Below are 17,296 nucleotides of genomic sequence, written 5' to 3'. Positions count from 1 at the left end.
GTTGAACTAATTTACACTCCCACTGACAGTGTAAAAGTGTTACTATTTCTCCACATCCTCTCCAGCATCTGTCATCTCCTGACTTTTTAATAATCATCACTCTACCTGGCTTGAGATGGTATCTCAATGTGGTTTTGATTTGAATTTCTCCAATGACCAGTGATGATGAGCTTTTTTTCATGTGTTTGTTGGCTGCATAAATGTCTTCTTTTGAGAAATGTCTGTTCATATCATTCACCCACTTTTTGATGGGGTTGTTTGTTTTATTTTCTTGTAAATTTGTTTAAGTTCTTTGTATATTCTGGTTATTAGCCCTTTGTCAGATGGGTAGATTGCAAAAATTTTTCCCATTCTGTTGGTTGCCGGCTCACTCTAATGATAGTTTCTTTTGCTGTGCAGAAGCTCTTAAGTTTAATTAGATGCCATTTGTATATTTTGGCTTTTGTTGCTATTGCTTTTGGTGTTTTAGTCATAAAGTCCTTGCCTATGCCTATGTCCTGAATGGTATTGAATTCGTCAGTTTCTTATACTGTGTAACCCCAGAATTCCATTCCAAAGTATTCAGCCAAGATAAATTAAAGCACATATCCATACAAAGACCTATGTCCAGGATTCGTCAAAGAATCTTTATTTATAATGGCCAAAAGCTAGAAACAAACCAAATGTCTAACAACCAGTGAATGGACACACATATAGTGCTATATCCATACAATTGAATACTACTGGGCAATAAAAAAAGATTGAATTCCTGATAGGTGCAATAACATGTGTGAGTCCACAACCATCATGCTAAATGAAAGATACCAAAATTGAAAGAGTACATTTATATGAACGTGTAGAGTAGCAAACTGATGTTAGTTTCAGAAAGCACTGGAAGTAGAATAATTGACATCAAAAATGAGTGAAATTTTGAGGACCTTGGAAATATTTCAAATCTTTTCCATTGTGGTGGATGTACACATGGGTGTGTATATTTGTTGAAACTTACAGAATTGTGAGCTTAAAATGAGAGTATTTAATTGCAAGTAATTTAACCTCAGTATAATAAATGAAATATTAAAACATGAATTGCTGTTATGGGCTCTTCTGTGAAAAATGTAGAGAATTCCATGTTTGGGAATAAGATGGTAAAGTACAGGATGGTGGCTCCTTGGGTAAAGGAGACCAGCAGTTCCTGCAGTTCTAACTCATCGTTCTCTACCTCCCCATGGGTTAGAGGTATGCTTGACATGGGAATGGCCTCTATCATCACTGAAGCAAAGCAGAAAGGAAAGTGAGAAAGGTAAAGAGAAAAGCTAGGGTCAAAACAAACAAACAAAAAGAAAAAGAAAAAGTCTTGGTCTTGGTCTTGGAATTGGAGGGTTGTTTTACAGTGATTACATATCCCGGTTTACAGGGATGATTTCCTGTTCATTACTGCTGTCGTAATGTAGTTTCTAATAGTGCCCCCTTGTACTCCGAGAGGATATTACAGGTCGAATTTAAATATTAGCCAGTCACCACACTTGCCATATATTCAATACTGATTATTAGAATGGTAAGTAGTATGGCAGATCAGCTTACTGTTTCCTACCAAGTTTTGACTATTTCTTATGTTTTTTAACTACTGTGATTTATCCCCTCTTCAAAATTGGGAACATTTTTACAGATCATGTTTAGAATTTTCCTACGTCTTTGTATTTTGGACCATGCACCTACCTGTCAGGTTTAAACCACAGAACCATATGCTAAAAGCAAGCCCTTCCTCCTGACCTAGTGCTTGGGACTCACACCTCATATCACACTTTCTTGCCATCTTCTCTGATTGGTCACTTTATTTCATAGCAGAGTGAAAACTTCATTTTTCATGCTCTCTAAAATATCTTCAACAATTTTATTAATTTTGTTTTTAAAAAGTTTAATTATATTATTAGAGTTTAATTTGAAAAGCTTCCTAAAATAGTGACATGCATTTACTCCAAGGTTGAGTAAATCTCATCCATTTTGGGTTATAATAGAACTGTATATTCCCTATCGGGACATTCTCATTTATGATTTCCTAAACTATGCATGATTTATATAAAATCTTCTAAAAATCACATCAGTGAAGGTTTTTCTTTTTTTTCTTTTTTGTTTGTTTGTTTGTTTGTTTGTTTTTAGGTAAGGGAAAGAAGCCCTTGTAATGTACATTTTACAGTTTCCGCCTGAGTATTCAAATGATTGTGTCCTCATTGCTGTTAAATCCTCATGAGTTTAGTCTATGTCAATTATCCCCAAGTATCTCATTCTATGCCCAGAGAGGTATAGGTGTACAATAATGGTTTGCAAGCTAAAATAAATTTTATCTGTGATCTGACTCCATAAAATAAAAGTGAAACCAAGAGACAGAGAAAGAGAAAAACAGAGCTATTGCAAGAAGTTTTATTGTCTGTTTGGGAAGTCCACAAAACCAGGAATCTCATACAGTTTATTGAGCATGCTGAAGACAAATCAATAATCAGTAATACAGACACAGGATAGCATTACTGTTTGCTATACCCTATTTGGGAGAAATCACTATTGTAGTTCAGAGCAGTTCTAAAGCATATAGAAAATCAAATTTATTGAGAGGAATACTTTACTTTAAAAAGCCATGAAAACAAAACGTCAACACACAGAGGTGTCAAAACACAAATATGTTTACTTTTACTATCCATAAAGGATATACTTTTTGATCTATTATCATAAAGTTTCAGAGTACGTTAACACTGTTTCACTCCTCTTTTGCTCTATGTACCACTTTTCTGGAAACATCAAATATAACTGCTTCTTTAAATATCTTTTGAAAGAAGAACAGAATTAATTATTGAAATTATCCTGCTGCTTTGACATTGTGTTCGTATTGTATCTAGTCACCAGCACCAGTTGCTAAGGGGTAAGTGTCTTGTTAGCAGTACACTTTCATAAGTCATTTTTTAATTACAATGTGCAAGCTAACAGCAATATTAAATTGCTGGAGGAAAAGAGAAAGCAAGAATGAAACCTTATCTAATCTGTAAAATGCAATGATTAAGTGTACTGTCTTCAGTAAGGTACTATAGAAGGTAAAACGATGAAATTTCCCTTCAAGATTCTGAATTATGCAGGGGAGAAATATTAAACAGCAGCACAAGTGTCAGGGAGCCAGGAGGAAATTGTTAAATGCCCTTTACAAGGGCTTCTTTGTCTTACACCAGAAAAAAGTTTATTGGAGTGAGTTTTAATAATATTCTATAAAATTTATGCATAATTTAGAAGAAAAATCACACTAAATTATATTCTTTATTTATAACTTTAGGTAATGTGTCAGTTTTAGTCTTACTGTTTGGTAGCTCATTTGGAAAATGATCAAAACTAACACATGAACCCTTAAATTAAAACTCAGTTGAGAATTTTAAAAATCTCATAATCCTAAGGTTTTTTTTAACTATAATGTATTATTGCTTTAATAAAAATCTGTGCTCTTCAACCAGCCTATATTTTCTTTGGTGAAGATTTTAGCTACTATATAAGTAAAGTAAATTTAAAGCATGAAAAGACTTTCTTGTAGCTGGGCTTGGCTTTTCAAATATTTACTCAAAGACCATGGTTTGATTATGCAAACAATGACCCCCCCCAAAAAAAAAAGGAAGAAAGAAACATGCATGTAGAAACTGAAGAAACAGTAATAAATGCTTATATTTTTAAGATGCTTCCCAATTTAGGTAACATTTTCCCAAATATTACCATGTACTTCACTCAAATGCAGGTACTATCATCCCCATTCTACAGATGAAACAACTGAACATTGGTAAATTTAAGCTGGTTCTTACCCTCACTAGTCAATAAATAACAGAACAGAGTCAAGCCCAGGTCGTCTGTCTCCAAAACTGAATTGCTGCTGTAATTGTTGTAATCTACCGGTTGTTTGCATCCAAACTCTCCATGATCTGTTTGTAAAATGAGACCAGAGTGGCAACTAATTGTATAAACCAGGCATAGTTCCAGAACAGCCTCAGCTTTTGATAACACCACAAATATTTGGAATACCTCCAAAATTCATAGATTTATTACAGTCTTAAAGGTGATTGTGTGACTCACACCTCATGGATTTATGATAGTCTTAAAAGTATGTGTTTGAGTGTGTGTGTGTGTGTGTGTGTGTGCCTGTGAATGTTTTTACCAGAGTACGGATTTCAAAACAGACCATTTTATAAATAAACTTGCTTATGTAGAGCTAACCGTGTTTGGGAAAGTTATTTACGGTCTTAGGATTTTTGGTTGAGAGTAACAAAACAACCTATTTGAGATGAAAAATGTTTATCAATGTTTATCTGCTTTTAAATGTCGTCACACTAAAAATTTTAACAACCTCTTGCCCATATTTTGTTGTACTATTTTGTCTGTCTTTTTCTAGTTTATTCTATTGGAAAGGTTCAAATCAGCAACTGTGTTGCTAAGAAACTTCTTTGAAAGTGATAATGCCAACAGGTTTCCAGAAGCCCAATGATGACACATAAGGTCATCTAGGAATGATTGCTTTGACAGTAATTATGTTTATGTATCTTAAAATCTGGCACTCCCCCTCAAAAATAATCCTGCATTCTACCACATCTATGGCCATTTCTCTCAGCTCATTTACTTCTCTTGACTCTTTGTGAGTGTTCACTTTACTCTCAAGTTATTTCTCTTGTCTCCTCCATTAAATGATGCACAAAACATATGATTATTTTCTCTGGATCTTGGCATTTGTGCTGCCCCCTCTCCATCCTATCTAAATCCCTGCATCTCACATAAATATAAGTGGTCCTCATTTTTCAACTGTGTTTCCTTAGCTTGCTAAGCTATTTGCCTTGAGCGAGAAGCAAACAAAAGTAGTGAAAGAATTCAAATTTGGGGCCAGACAGACATGTATTCAAATCTCTGTCTGCCACCTACAAACTCTGTGAATTTTAACAAGTTATCTGTGCTTTCTGGGCACCACTTCCACCTCTATAAATGGAGGAGAGAAGTGGGTGATAATACCTGCTTCAAAGAGTTGTAAGAAATAGTAAATCAACATATAAAGCACTAAGGCATTGGAACATAACAGAGGTTTGATCACTGATATTTTAATTTTATCAACTATAATATGATTATCTTCCACCACTTCCAATACTAATAATGTGAAGATGATTCCCAAATCCATCTCTCTCTGTTAAATACAAAGTTTCTTGTTATCTATGTTTTACATTGCACCTGAAGTTTTTGAAATTTTGTCAAATCTGTTTTAATAAGATGTTAGATGTTATTGAAACTGTGTTCTTATTTTCCTTAAAAATATGGATAAAAGAGTGTATGTATAATATCTACATGATCTCTCACAATAAGATACAACGATAATGAAAGAAAAAAGAATAGAAAGAGCATAACCCTCCGAAATTTTATTATTGTTGTTTTTATTATATTGGCATTTTACTCTAAGACTCTTGCATGTAAAATGTGGGATAATGTATATAAGTAATTATGTCATATTCCAATATTTGTGTGTGATTGGGCACCAGAATTTTCAGTAAGGAAAAAATAAAATACAAGATATAAAGTGAAAATCCTATGGAATTTGAAGTAACAGACGAAATAAATAAAATATTTTATCTTTAGATAATATAAAAATATATATAATACACCTAGAACATTTTAGTATATGTGAGATGATTGAATTTGCATATGTGTGTATGTAGACTATAAACAAACAAAATAAATACATGTCCAATCTCTGTCTGACTCATTTTTATAAAGAATACAGTTGTTTCTACAGTTTCTTAGATGATAAATGATGGGGGATTGGATCTTTCTCTTCAGTGTTTCTCAAAAATATATGTTGTAGCTGGCTTACATTGAGAGTTTCTTGTCTACATGCCTCTGATTGTGCATATTCAACTGGTTGCCAATTAGAAGGGGAGAAAATATTAGTACTTAAGTGGAGAAGAACCATTAAAATAAGACCAAAAAAAAGTTCTTCTTTATTTGTATTCATGGATATCATTTCTATTTAGCATTCCATTCCATTGTCATTGTTAATGTGTATTTCTTTACTAGAGCACACATGTAAAATCAGGCTATTTTGTAAACAAGCTTGCCTATGTAGAGCTAACCTCGATTGGGGAAGCTATTTAGAGTTTTGGGTTGCTTGCTCAAACACAAAACAACCTATTCAAGTGGAAAAATGTTCAGTGATGATATAAACATTTATATGCTTCTACCACAGATAGATAAGAAACATATATCTAGATGCAACTGGATATATTTAGAAATATTCTTTACTGCCTTTGAGCTTGGTGCACCCCAAACTTTAAGTATAATAGTTTTTTTTTTTTTCCTAAATCACATTGAATTACATTTTGTAGTAACACTTCCATGGGCTGACTTCAGGATTCTTGGCATGGAGAGCTTGTCCTCTGGACTTTTTTGTGTCTTCTAGCAATATTTCTGATAATTGAACCTATCTTTTCAATCTGCTTACTTGTTAAGAGGTAAATAAGGGACATCATATATATGTTTTTCCAGATTTTGAACAAGAGGAAGCCATGTGTCATCCCCTCTTCCAAATTACTCTTCATAGTCTCTCCCATTTAGCTGAAGCAATAGAAACAGTTTGCTTACAACATGAAACTTCTCAGAGCAACTTTTTTCTTTTCTCTGCAGTTCTGCAAAGTTTTCCCACACTGCCTCCTGGCTTTTGCATTTTTCTACTTCTTTATAAGAAAATTTTTATTTTCTTTCCTGCCTCAAATATTTCTAACCATTGATACAGATTAGGTTGTCTTTGAAATTTCAAGACATGAACACTTCTAATAATCACAGATTAAACTTTTCAAAATAAACTGCCCAAATTAGAGAACTTACCAAAAATGTTAGTTAATTTTTTTAAAAAACGTATTTTTACCAATAATAGAAAAAATATTTTCAAGATTTTCCATAAGGAGACTCAATTGAGTTTCCTCATGTTACTTCCAGGATCATAATTTTACTCAAATATTGGAGTCTCTGTTGTATAGGTTTTGAGGGACCACCTCTGTTTCTTGCAGAAATAACACAAAATGATTTTGATATATTTGAAAACTCTTGAAATGGTTCTTCAGAAAGCATCTGTCTATTTTATTAACCAAATAAGAGTGGGAGCATTGTTGGCTGAGGTAACACACAGGAAGTGTTTAAGAGAAAAAGAGAGAAGTAAGCCATCTAAAATTAACATCCATATTAAGGGGGAAGCAGAAAAAAAGAAACCAAGGAAGGAGAATAAAAATAACTAGCAATGTAGACTTGTAAGAAGAACAAGAAGTGAATCTTAGAAAGAGAGAAAAATTTTACTAAGTCATATGCCTCCCCTTTTTAAAAATAACTTTCTTGAAATACATTTCAGAGTCATATGGATTTGACTATATTTCCTGCCAAAGTGGGAAACTGGTCTCTAAAAGAAGCAACAGAGCAGCAAGTCACCCTGAGTGTTATATGCTTTTAGATGAAAATCTGCAACAACCTGACAAAATAAAGACCAAGGTAGCAAATAAGTCCTATTTCACCAAAGGTGCTATGAATAGAAAATTGAATATCCATGAAGGCCTGTGTGTCATTAAAGAATTATTATTAAAGATAACATGACACCTCCTTTGAACCACAACATCAACATAGAGATAAGAAGTTTACAAAAATTAATTTTAAAAAAATTAGGTAAGTTTCTACAGTTTCTTTTGCAATTTCAGCTTTGCAGTTTCTAAAATAAAACCTCTGTTCATAATTTCCCTCACTCTTGTGCAATGTAAGCTTCATTTTAAATAAATAACCTCATTCACACATACACACTCCAATAATACCCAGTCTCATCTATCTAGAATTTCTTGTCCCCAGAATGTTCTAGGACTGAGCTCTCTCTCAAGTCCTCTTTCTCTATATAATTCCCTTCTCTGAAGGACGCTTCAGTAGAACATAGGTTGGCTTTTTGTCCTTGACCTCACTGCTGCAAGAGCTGACACTAGAGCTACTTGATGAGAAGCAGTGTAGATGGTCAGTCCATAGGTGTAAATATTTTCATCACAATTAAAAGTGGATAATAATGCAGGAACAGCACAACAATGAGGGAAAACAAGAGACATAAACTCTAGACCCCCACTATAAAACGAATAGTAACTCACATATAAATGTGTTTGGTATGTACTAGGTACTTTTCTAAATTGTATAATATGTATATATTTAGTGAATCCTCCCTAAACCCTGTGGAGTAGGAAGTAAAATATTTCCCGCTTTACAGGTGAGAAAACCACGTAAGACAATTTAAGTAGCTTGCCAAGGTCATACAGATTGGCAGACTCAATCCTAGGCATTCAAGTTTTAGAGATCACCCTCTCAACCATGACAATGTATTGTCTCCCAAGAGATGGGAAATATTTTGGCCTCCACAGGATAGTTTCTGGTATTGGCTGTGACTCAGGGAAGTTACTGACTCCTCCTCTTATTGATGTTATTCTGGCCTCTGAGATAGGAGGTGAATCTGGTTCAGGTGTGTAATCATCCAAACATATAAATGTTTCATATTCTACCACTTTGTACCAACTATTTTAATTCAACAGGGAAAGCAGGTTGATGACAAAGGACACATAGATAATTTTACTCTGGAATTTTAATAAGAAAAAGTTGGCCGGGCACAGTGGCTCAAGCCTGTAATCCCAGCACTTTGGGAGGCCGAGGCAGGTGGATCACAAGGTCAAGAGATCGAGACCATCCTGGTCAACATAGTGAAACCCCATCTCTACTAAAATATATATATATATATATATATATATATATATATACAGAAATTAGCTGGGTGTGGTGGCGCGTGCCTGTAATCCCAGCTACTCGGGAGGCTGAGGCAGGAGAATTGCCTGAACCCAGGAGGCAGAGGTTGCAGTGAGCCGAAATGGTGCCATTGCACTCCAGCCTGGGTAACAAGAGCGAAACTCCATCTCAAAAAAAAAAAAAAAGAAAAAGAAAAAGAAAAAGTTACAGCAAAATATATGAGAATGAGATTATATATGAAAATTTTAGTAAGCAAATTATATGATAATTTTAATAAGAAAAGTTACAGGAAATTATCTGAGAATATTGTGGCCATGTTGATGAATGCCTAGTTCAACATGATTTAGTTGATGAATACCTAACAGCTTCTCAGTAAGCCAGCTGCTCATGCAGTAGTCTTGCTGACAAGTTCAGAGGTGATTTTCTGCTGATCAGCACTGGTAGGATTCTTCCAGTTAATTCGGGCACCATCCCATTTTGACTGGTCACTGCCTATTCCTACCACTTAAAACTCTGACCCCTTCACCACATTACTAGTGTTTTCCAACACACTCTTCACTCCTTGCTATCCACATCCACACCTGTAGATGGGGCGGCAGATTATAGCCAGAAGTGGAAGTGAGAGAGTTGCTAGATAACATTTGATTCTGCAAAATGAACAGGGCCAAACGAACTTTGTTCCCAGTGCAGAAAATCAAAATACAGAGAAGACGAAGGCACAATGTGTGTGCTCCATTAAACTTGTTCAGGGGCCGGGCGTGGTGGCTCACACCTGTAATCCCAGCACTTTGTGAGGCCGAGGCGGGTGGATCATGAGGTCGAGAGATCGAGACCATCCTGGTCAACATGGTGAAACCCCGTCTCTACTAAAAATACAAAATATTAGCGGGGCATGGTGGCACGTGCCTGTAATCCCAGCTACTCAGGAAGCTGAGGCAGAAGAATTGCCTGAACCCAGGAGACGGAGGTTGCGGTGAGCCGAGATTGCGCCATTGCACTCCAGCCTGGGTAACAAGAGCGAAACTCCGTCTCAAAAAAAAAAAAAAACTTGTTCAGAAACTTCTCTGAACTGATGTCTACTGAAATTTTATCTTTCCCAAAATACAGAATGACTACAAACTCCTCTGTAAAACCGCACCTTGAATTTTATAATATTGGAGAGCATATTTTGAAAATTGCAGGGTATAGAGAAATCATTCCAGAATTTCACACTGTCCTCAACTCTTCCAAAGATCAAGCCTTAAAAGAGTAGCCCTACAGTGGAGAAAAGAGAGGGAAGGTTTTCTCTCATTTTTTTCTAGTGTTTCTACATTCACACCGACTCAGGTAGCCTTTATTTGAAATTGCTCTGAGCTTCTTTATGTCCGTAGAATTTTTGTAACTGGCCATTTAGCCATTGTTTTGAACTCCTATCACTAGAAAACTCTAAATTCCTGACCAAGGCATTTATGGCTTAAATCAGTCGACCCAAGCTTTTTGGTACCATGGCCCAGTTTCGCAGAAGGATCCACCATCCTTCCAAGGATGGTGGAAGGGGTATGGTTTCAGGATGAAACTGTCCCACCACAGATCATCAGGTATTGGATTCTTGTAAGGAGTGCAAAACCTAGATCCCTCACATGCACAGTTCACAGTAGGGTTCGTGCTCCTATGAGAATCTAATGCTGCTGATAATCTGACAGGAGCCGGTAATGCTTGCTCAACTGCCACTCACATCCTGCTGTCCGCCCCAGTTTCCTCATGGGCCATAGACTGGTACTGGTCCAGGGTCCAGGGGTTGGAGACTCCTGGCTTAAATAATCTTCTTATCTTTCTTTTTGCATGGTTGTGTCCTTTCTTTCTGGTTTCCTTTGATTTTACATTCTGTTTCAATTCTTGTTACTCATTCTGTCTATATAGCTGATTCTAATTCTTCCTCACAGCAGATTTTCTTCATTTCTATTTCACTTTGGAGCAATATAATTTAGATGCTGTGAGCTTGTCTTTACTTCAATATAGAGCGTTTTATAAATAAGACCAAATTAGAGCATTATCAAATTAATATACATATATTGTAAAAAACTGAAAATTTAAAACAATGAAGGGCAAGTCTATCCTTTCATAGAAAATAATTTTTCTCCATACCCCTAATGTAGTCGTCTGTGCTTCTATTTTCAATACCTGTTTAAGAAAGTATTATGCTGTGCTTTGGCTAACAGAAATGACCTGGAACAAGAAGGTGATATTTAAGTTTCATTTCCTCTAAATTTTAGACAGAAAGCTGCTAGATCTCAAATTTCACAGTTTCTGTTTTAAAAACAAAAAACTATTTCAAAAACAACAGCAAAAAAGAAAGACTTACTTAGCTATATGATTATTAAAAAAAATAAGAACTTCATGTTAACCATGTAGCTAACACTTTGGAGGCTGGTGATATGTAAGATGGCACTCTTAATTTCATATTAGCAATGTACTACCAACATATGTGTTATGTCTTATTATGGCTTATGTTTTATTGTTATCCTCATTACCACTGTTTTCAATTTCTCCCAGTAAGGTATTCATTTTTATTTCAGATGCTGAAAACTATATTTGATTGCCTCAAACAGTTATGTTTATTTTTATAGTGCATTTTAGTTATATTTTATTAAATCTTTTGCCTATTTCATAGACTACCCACCTAAAAAATACTCCCAACTAAATATTAATTTACTATACAGTATAAAAAGTGCAAAGGTAAATATTTCTATTCCTACAGCCTCCAAACTAGTGAAGTTATCTATTACACAGAGTTTGTCAACATGTAACCAAAATGTAAATATATATATATATATATATATATAAAATACATTATATATATATATATATATATATATAACTTTTAAGGAGCATTTTCAAATTAGAACTCTAGAGTCCAAGGAATGACTCTCTGGTATGACCGTTCACCTGTCAGACATTTTCCTTATTTTAAAGCTTTTGTTTGGATGAGTTGAGAAAAAGAAGAAGCAGAGAAGAACTTCCACAATAGAGAAAAAGGGAGAAAATAATTCTATTCTATTAGTTCTGTAGAATGGGGTCATTTAAAAGTTTAATTGTGATAAATGTTTTTGAAAGATGTTAATATAAAAAGAAGGAAAATAAGGAGAAAGAGAAGAAGAAGGAGAAGAGGCAAAGGAGTGAAAAGAGGAGAGGAGTATATAATTATACAGGACATTCATCCTCTTCATATGGTGTAAGTGAAAATTTAAACTGTACAGTTATTTGGTTTATAGCTACATAAAAGGTAAAATATTAGCATAATCTTCCCCAAAGTTAAAGGATACTATGTAACCTTGAAAAAGCAAAAGAAGTATGCATTGATCGTTTCATCCTTCTTTTTAAATAGTAAAACTTTATCTTTCTGGTTTAAGATATTTGACATAATGATTTTGAATTCCTAAAAATGCTGTACCATTTAACTTCTCTGAGGTTACTGTTAGAGTAACATCGATAGCAACACCACCACACACATAAGCCCACAAATTGTTAATTGTTTCCAATAACAAAAGCTTATTTATCTCTCATATAAATAAACAATTATTATTGTCTCTTGTGGGGAGAGTCAAGGGGAGACCTGTCCCACATCCAGGCTGAAGGAGCAAATGGGCTGGGACATTGTCATCTCCATGGTACAGAACATGGCTTTCGAACTTTTTTTGAAAGGGGTATACATCACTACTAATCACAATTCACTGGCTAAACTCAGACATCTGGCAAGGTTGGAATGTCTGGGAAAGTAAAATCTTCTCATTAAGGAAGAACAATGAAAATCACATGATTGTGCCTGATCATGGAAAAGGGGGAGAGTCTTTCACAGGTAAGAAATATTTGGAAGTTGTACAGATGATCTTCAACTTACCATGGGGTTTACATTCTGATAAACCCATCATAAGTTGAAAATATCCTAAGTCAAAAGTGCATGGAATACATCTAGTTTACTGAACATCATAGATTAGCCTAGCCCCCCTTTAAATGCGTGCAGAACGCTTACATTCTCCTACAGTTGGGCAAAACCATCTGGCAACTCAGTACACTGTAGAGTATTAGTTGTTCATCCTGATCCAGCATTGCAGGAGAGGATCAGCTTGTTTTCTACAGAGTGTAGGTTGCTTTTGCCCATCCCAAAGCCAAGAAATCATAAGTCAAACCGCAGTTAAGTTAGGGACTGCCTGTAATGTAATTAACCACAAATACCTAAGCAATTAGAATTAGGACTAGTAGTTTTCAATCAAGAACAAGGATTAGTGGTTTCCTTTTTAAATTCATATGTCAAAATTGAAATTTGTCACTAAGTCAGCATTTTAAAAGTCTCTGCCCTTAGATATTCCATTGGAAATTTGGAATTTTAATATTTAAAAAGCATGTAACTGGTGATTGTCTTCTCCAGAATATTTAAATGCCTCCAGCATCAAAGAGTGTTATTTTCATACGTTTAAAAGCAACCCCATGCCTTTCTACATGGAATTCACTTTCAAACAAGAATATTTATTCTCCCCTATTGCCAGCACCATAAGGTGAAAAATATTTCTCAGAAGCCGTCTCACAACTAATGGGAATTTTTAATCAGGAAATATTGTCGCGCTAATCTAATAGACTTTAAGACCTCAATGTCACTGAAGCCTGAAATACTCCTGCATTTCTACATATAGAAATCTCTGAATAATGCAATCCATCCCTAAAGAGGTATTATGCAAATGAATGCATTCAGTTAATATGTACTGTAAACAGATCGCTTCTTCTTTATTCCTTTCTAAATCACAGCAGAGATTAAAGCTGTAATACTCTTATTACCTAACAAAATAGCTAAACACTTAAAGTAGACCTGCAAAGAGCTTCAAGACCAAGAAAACAACCCCTTGAATTTGAATTGGGCTTTTCCTCCAAAGATTGTAGCATCTTCTTACACGCTTTGTCCCAAACCCCAAGAAGAAACGTTTCTCTTAGAAATGTAAGTTACACTGGCTTTCTCTGGCCAGTAAGAGACTAGTATGTATCTTACATTCCCCTGTTACTAAATTCCAATCCAGTACTCACTGACAAATGCAACAGTGTCAATCCTAAGTAATATACAAATTGGAAAAAATCGAACTCAAGATGCAGAATCGTTAGAAGAATGTCGTTGATTGTTTACTTCTAATTTAGTGTCCTTTCAGTGAGCTAATGTCAATCTCTATTAGAACTGCCCCCTGCCACACTGACCGATTTTAGCACTAGTAAGTGATTTCAGGTGAGAATGAAAACTGAATAATGATCTTTTCATTTGTCTTTCCAACCTTTATTGAATACAGGCAATGAAGTAGGATGCTATGGCTTTGGCTATATAATTTTAAAGGTTGATTTTTATGATGGCATTTTGAGCCATGATAAAAATTGGATGATACTGACAGCAAAGCTTTTGCTCTCAATTATGCAGAAGCCAATTGATCAAACGGCACTGGTTTCATTAAACATGCCCAACTTCCCCTTGGGATGGGATATTCTCTGCCAGAGAACTTTCCATCTATTTCAAAGACATAAAAACCGAGCATGGATAAATGATAACTTTTAAATCAGCAAATTTGCTTTTCTTTTCTGTTTTTAATTTGCTTTTGAATTCAGGTTGTATATGTCTTTATTGTTCAAAAATAGAACAAAAGAACTCCAGTCCAGTTTCGTAGTGAAGCAGAAAAGTTCTGCAACCTCACACAGGGGAAAGAAGAGAGGCAACGAATAAATCTACACTGGTCACTCTCAAGGAAAAGGAGACTCAATCAAATAGGTTACAGCTTCCTTGGAGAGGAAAACAGGCCTCAGTGCAGCACTGAAAGGCAAGTTTTAAGAGTGAAGAAAATGATTGGCTCAGAGTAGTGCAGCAGGCTCTAAGAAAATGTCAGAGGGTCTTCCGTGTTCTTACTAATGGCCATTTTGACTTGCTATTGGTACATAATAGATGATTGTCCTTGAGGTGTGAAGAAGTCTGTAATGTTCCGAGTGGTAAAAAGAGTTTTCCAGCACCCAGCGTTCTCTGAGACAGCTACACCAGAAATATGAATGTCAGGAGAAAAACAGAATGTACTAGATTCCAAAATCCGAGATATAGCCTATATATTCATCAGGTTTCAAATGCCTATCTCACTTGTTCTTTGTCCTTTTTCAGTAACACCTTTCTATTTTTTTTCTGCTGTTTTGCATAAATGTCTTTTTATTTTAATAAAACTGTCTTTTCATTCCTGTTTTTTTATATATATATATTGATGCTTCAGTTTTCTCTAGGCTTTTTGCTTTTTTTGTCCTTTGTGACAAAAAGGAAAAAAGGTATCACTCTTTTTGCTTCCTGCTGCTGTCGTAACGTTTCATTTTATACAGAAACATAGGGTTGTCTAAGTAACTATGGGATTTATAAAAAGAGTGAAAAAAATCAAATTTATTTTAAAAGATATGTTTCCATTTTCATCAACATATGTCAATTTTTCCCAAAGAAACACGGCATGATTAAGGCTTGGTTAATATTTTCAGATGGTCCTTGTTGTGGTTTATCAAACAACATTGTTATTCTGTGTTTTACTTTCTAAAATATTTTCACTGCATTTATTGATGGGCAATAAATAGAAATCACGGTAAAACTTTAAATTATAAAGGCATCGAAATAAGAATGTGATTACCAAAATAAAACTCAAAGTTCCTGTAGTGGGGTGGAATGGAAACCCACCAAATGATATGTTCATACGCTAACCTTCAAATTGACAAATGTTTTCCTATTTGGAAAAAAAGGGTATTTTTGGTGCAATTACATTAGAGATCTTGAGATGAAAAGGAGATCATCTTGTATTACCCAGGTAGGCCTGAAATGGGATGCCATGTGTCCTTATAGGAACCATAAAGAAGAGGAGAAAACACAGGCACAGAGGCGATATGAAGACAGAGGCAGAGATCGGAGTGGCATGGCCATAAGCCAAGAAAGCCAAGGGACGTCAGCAGCTACCAAATGCTGGAGGAGGGAAGGAAATGTTCTTCCCAAGAATCCCCAGAGACAGCGAGCCCTGGTTGACACCTTGATTTTGGACATATGGTCTTCAAAACTGTGAGAGAACAATTTTTGTTGTTTTTAGCCATCCAGTTTACAGAAATTTATTACAGCAGTCATAGGACACTAATGCATCTTCATATATATATATATATATATATATATATATATATATATATTCACCTCTTTCCCTCAAAATCGTCTATACAAATTTTTAAGAGATACACACACACACACACACACACACACACACACACATATATGGAGACCCTTTTATAGACTGAAATAAGCATTTCATTTTATAGTTATTTATAAGCTTTTTCTCAAAGCACATTTGCAACCACATCATTTCCTTTGATGCCACATATAAATTTTCTTCAAGTTCTATTTGCAATTATCTTGCCTTGTGGCAGCAAGCAAAATGGAGAATCAGGTCTCTGTGTGAGCGGCAAATTTCCAACAACAACAAAAAAATGTTGTTCTTATCTCTCCTCAAAAATTAGAAATAAAATCCTATTAAGGATATTTGTATTCATTTGGGTTTACTTATGTTTAAAAAGTACTTAGATGAGTCAGAAAGAGATTCGTATTTTGATTGTGATATATAATACAGTATATAATTATTAATCAGTGATTATGTGTAAAACATTGATCCAATAAGTAAAATAAAGCATATCAACGTTGTCCTTTGAGGTCTAACCCAACACAAGTATTTCTCACTGCACTCTGCCTGACCTCAGCACTCTTGATCTTTTTCCTGCTCTACATTGCTTTCTTTTTCCATGTATCATCTGTTATTTGTACTATGCATTGAACAATATTGATGATTTTTATTCATTTGTTTAATTATCTGAGAGCCCTGCCTGAACACAGGCTCCACGTGGGTATGTTCTGTTCCCTTCTGTATCCCGAGCATCTGGAAAAACACATGATCCATGCTCAGTATGTACTCTCAATAAATGAATAATTAGAACCCCATTTGCTCTCCTCTGCCAAGATCTATGGGGAAATGAGATCAAATTAATGTGCTTGAAGGAAAGGAAACGTGAGTAAACAGCTGCTTCTGAAGATCAAGAACGTGGGAGAGGGCATAGGAGGGGAAATGAACATTTGTGATGGCTGTGGCTGTTGTGAGGCCCATTGTTATTACAATTATTATGCTATTAGGGCTCTCTCCTAAAAATGAGCTAAATGTTAAAATTTTGAGACCAAAAAAGTGTTAGTAACCCTGTATTCAAAATCATCCGCACCTATCTGTAAGATCATTAGAAAGCCAAGAGCAGGAAACGACATGGTCACTTTACAATTTGTTGTTGTTGTTCACAGTTCTACCTTTCCCCCTCATTCGTTCTTCCATTTTCTTTAAGTACTCATTTGGGTTGAGTGATGAGTGAGATATAAGTAGGTATCTTAGTTTTTTCCGGCTGCTGTAACAAAATACCATAAACTGGGCAGCTTATTTAAAAAAAATATGTATTTCTTACA

The 17,296-nt window shown here is 35.1% G+C and overlaps 1 long non-coding RNA gene across 1 annotated transcript in view; it reads left to right on the top strand.

Moving 5' to 3' along the window:
* The window catches only part of LOC141581455 (uncharacterized), a 44,228-nt gene extending 28,251 nt beyond the window's left edge, over nucleotides 1-15,977 (top strand). The window contains exons 2-3 of the long non-coding RNA XR_012514095.1: nucleotides 14,437-14,615; nucleotides 15,659-15,977. This is a non-coding gene — a long non-coding RNA (uncharacterized LOC141581455). The remainder of the gene's footprint in view (nucleotides 1-14,436; nucleotides 14,616-15,658) is intronic.
* Nucleotides 15,978-17,296: the final 1,319 nt, after the last annotated feature.

This window comes from Saimiri boliviensis, chromosome 1 (genome assembly GCF_048565385.1).
Source record: "Saimiri boliviensis isolate mSaiBol1 chromosome 1, mSaiBol1.pri, whole genome shotgun sequence".
NCBI lineage: Eukaryota > Metazoa > Chordata > Mammalia > Primates > Cebidae > Saimiri > Saimiri boliviensis.
This window is presented reverse-complemented; position numbering and strand designations above follow the sequence as displayed.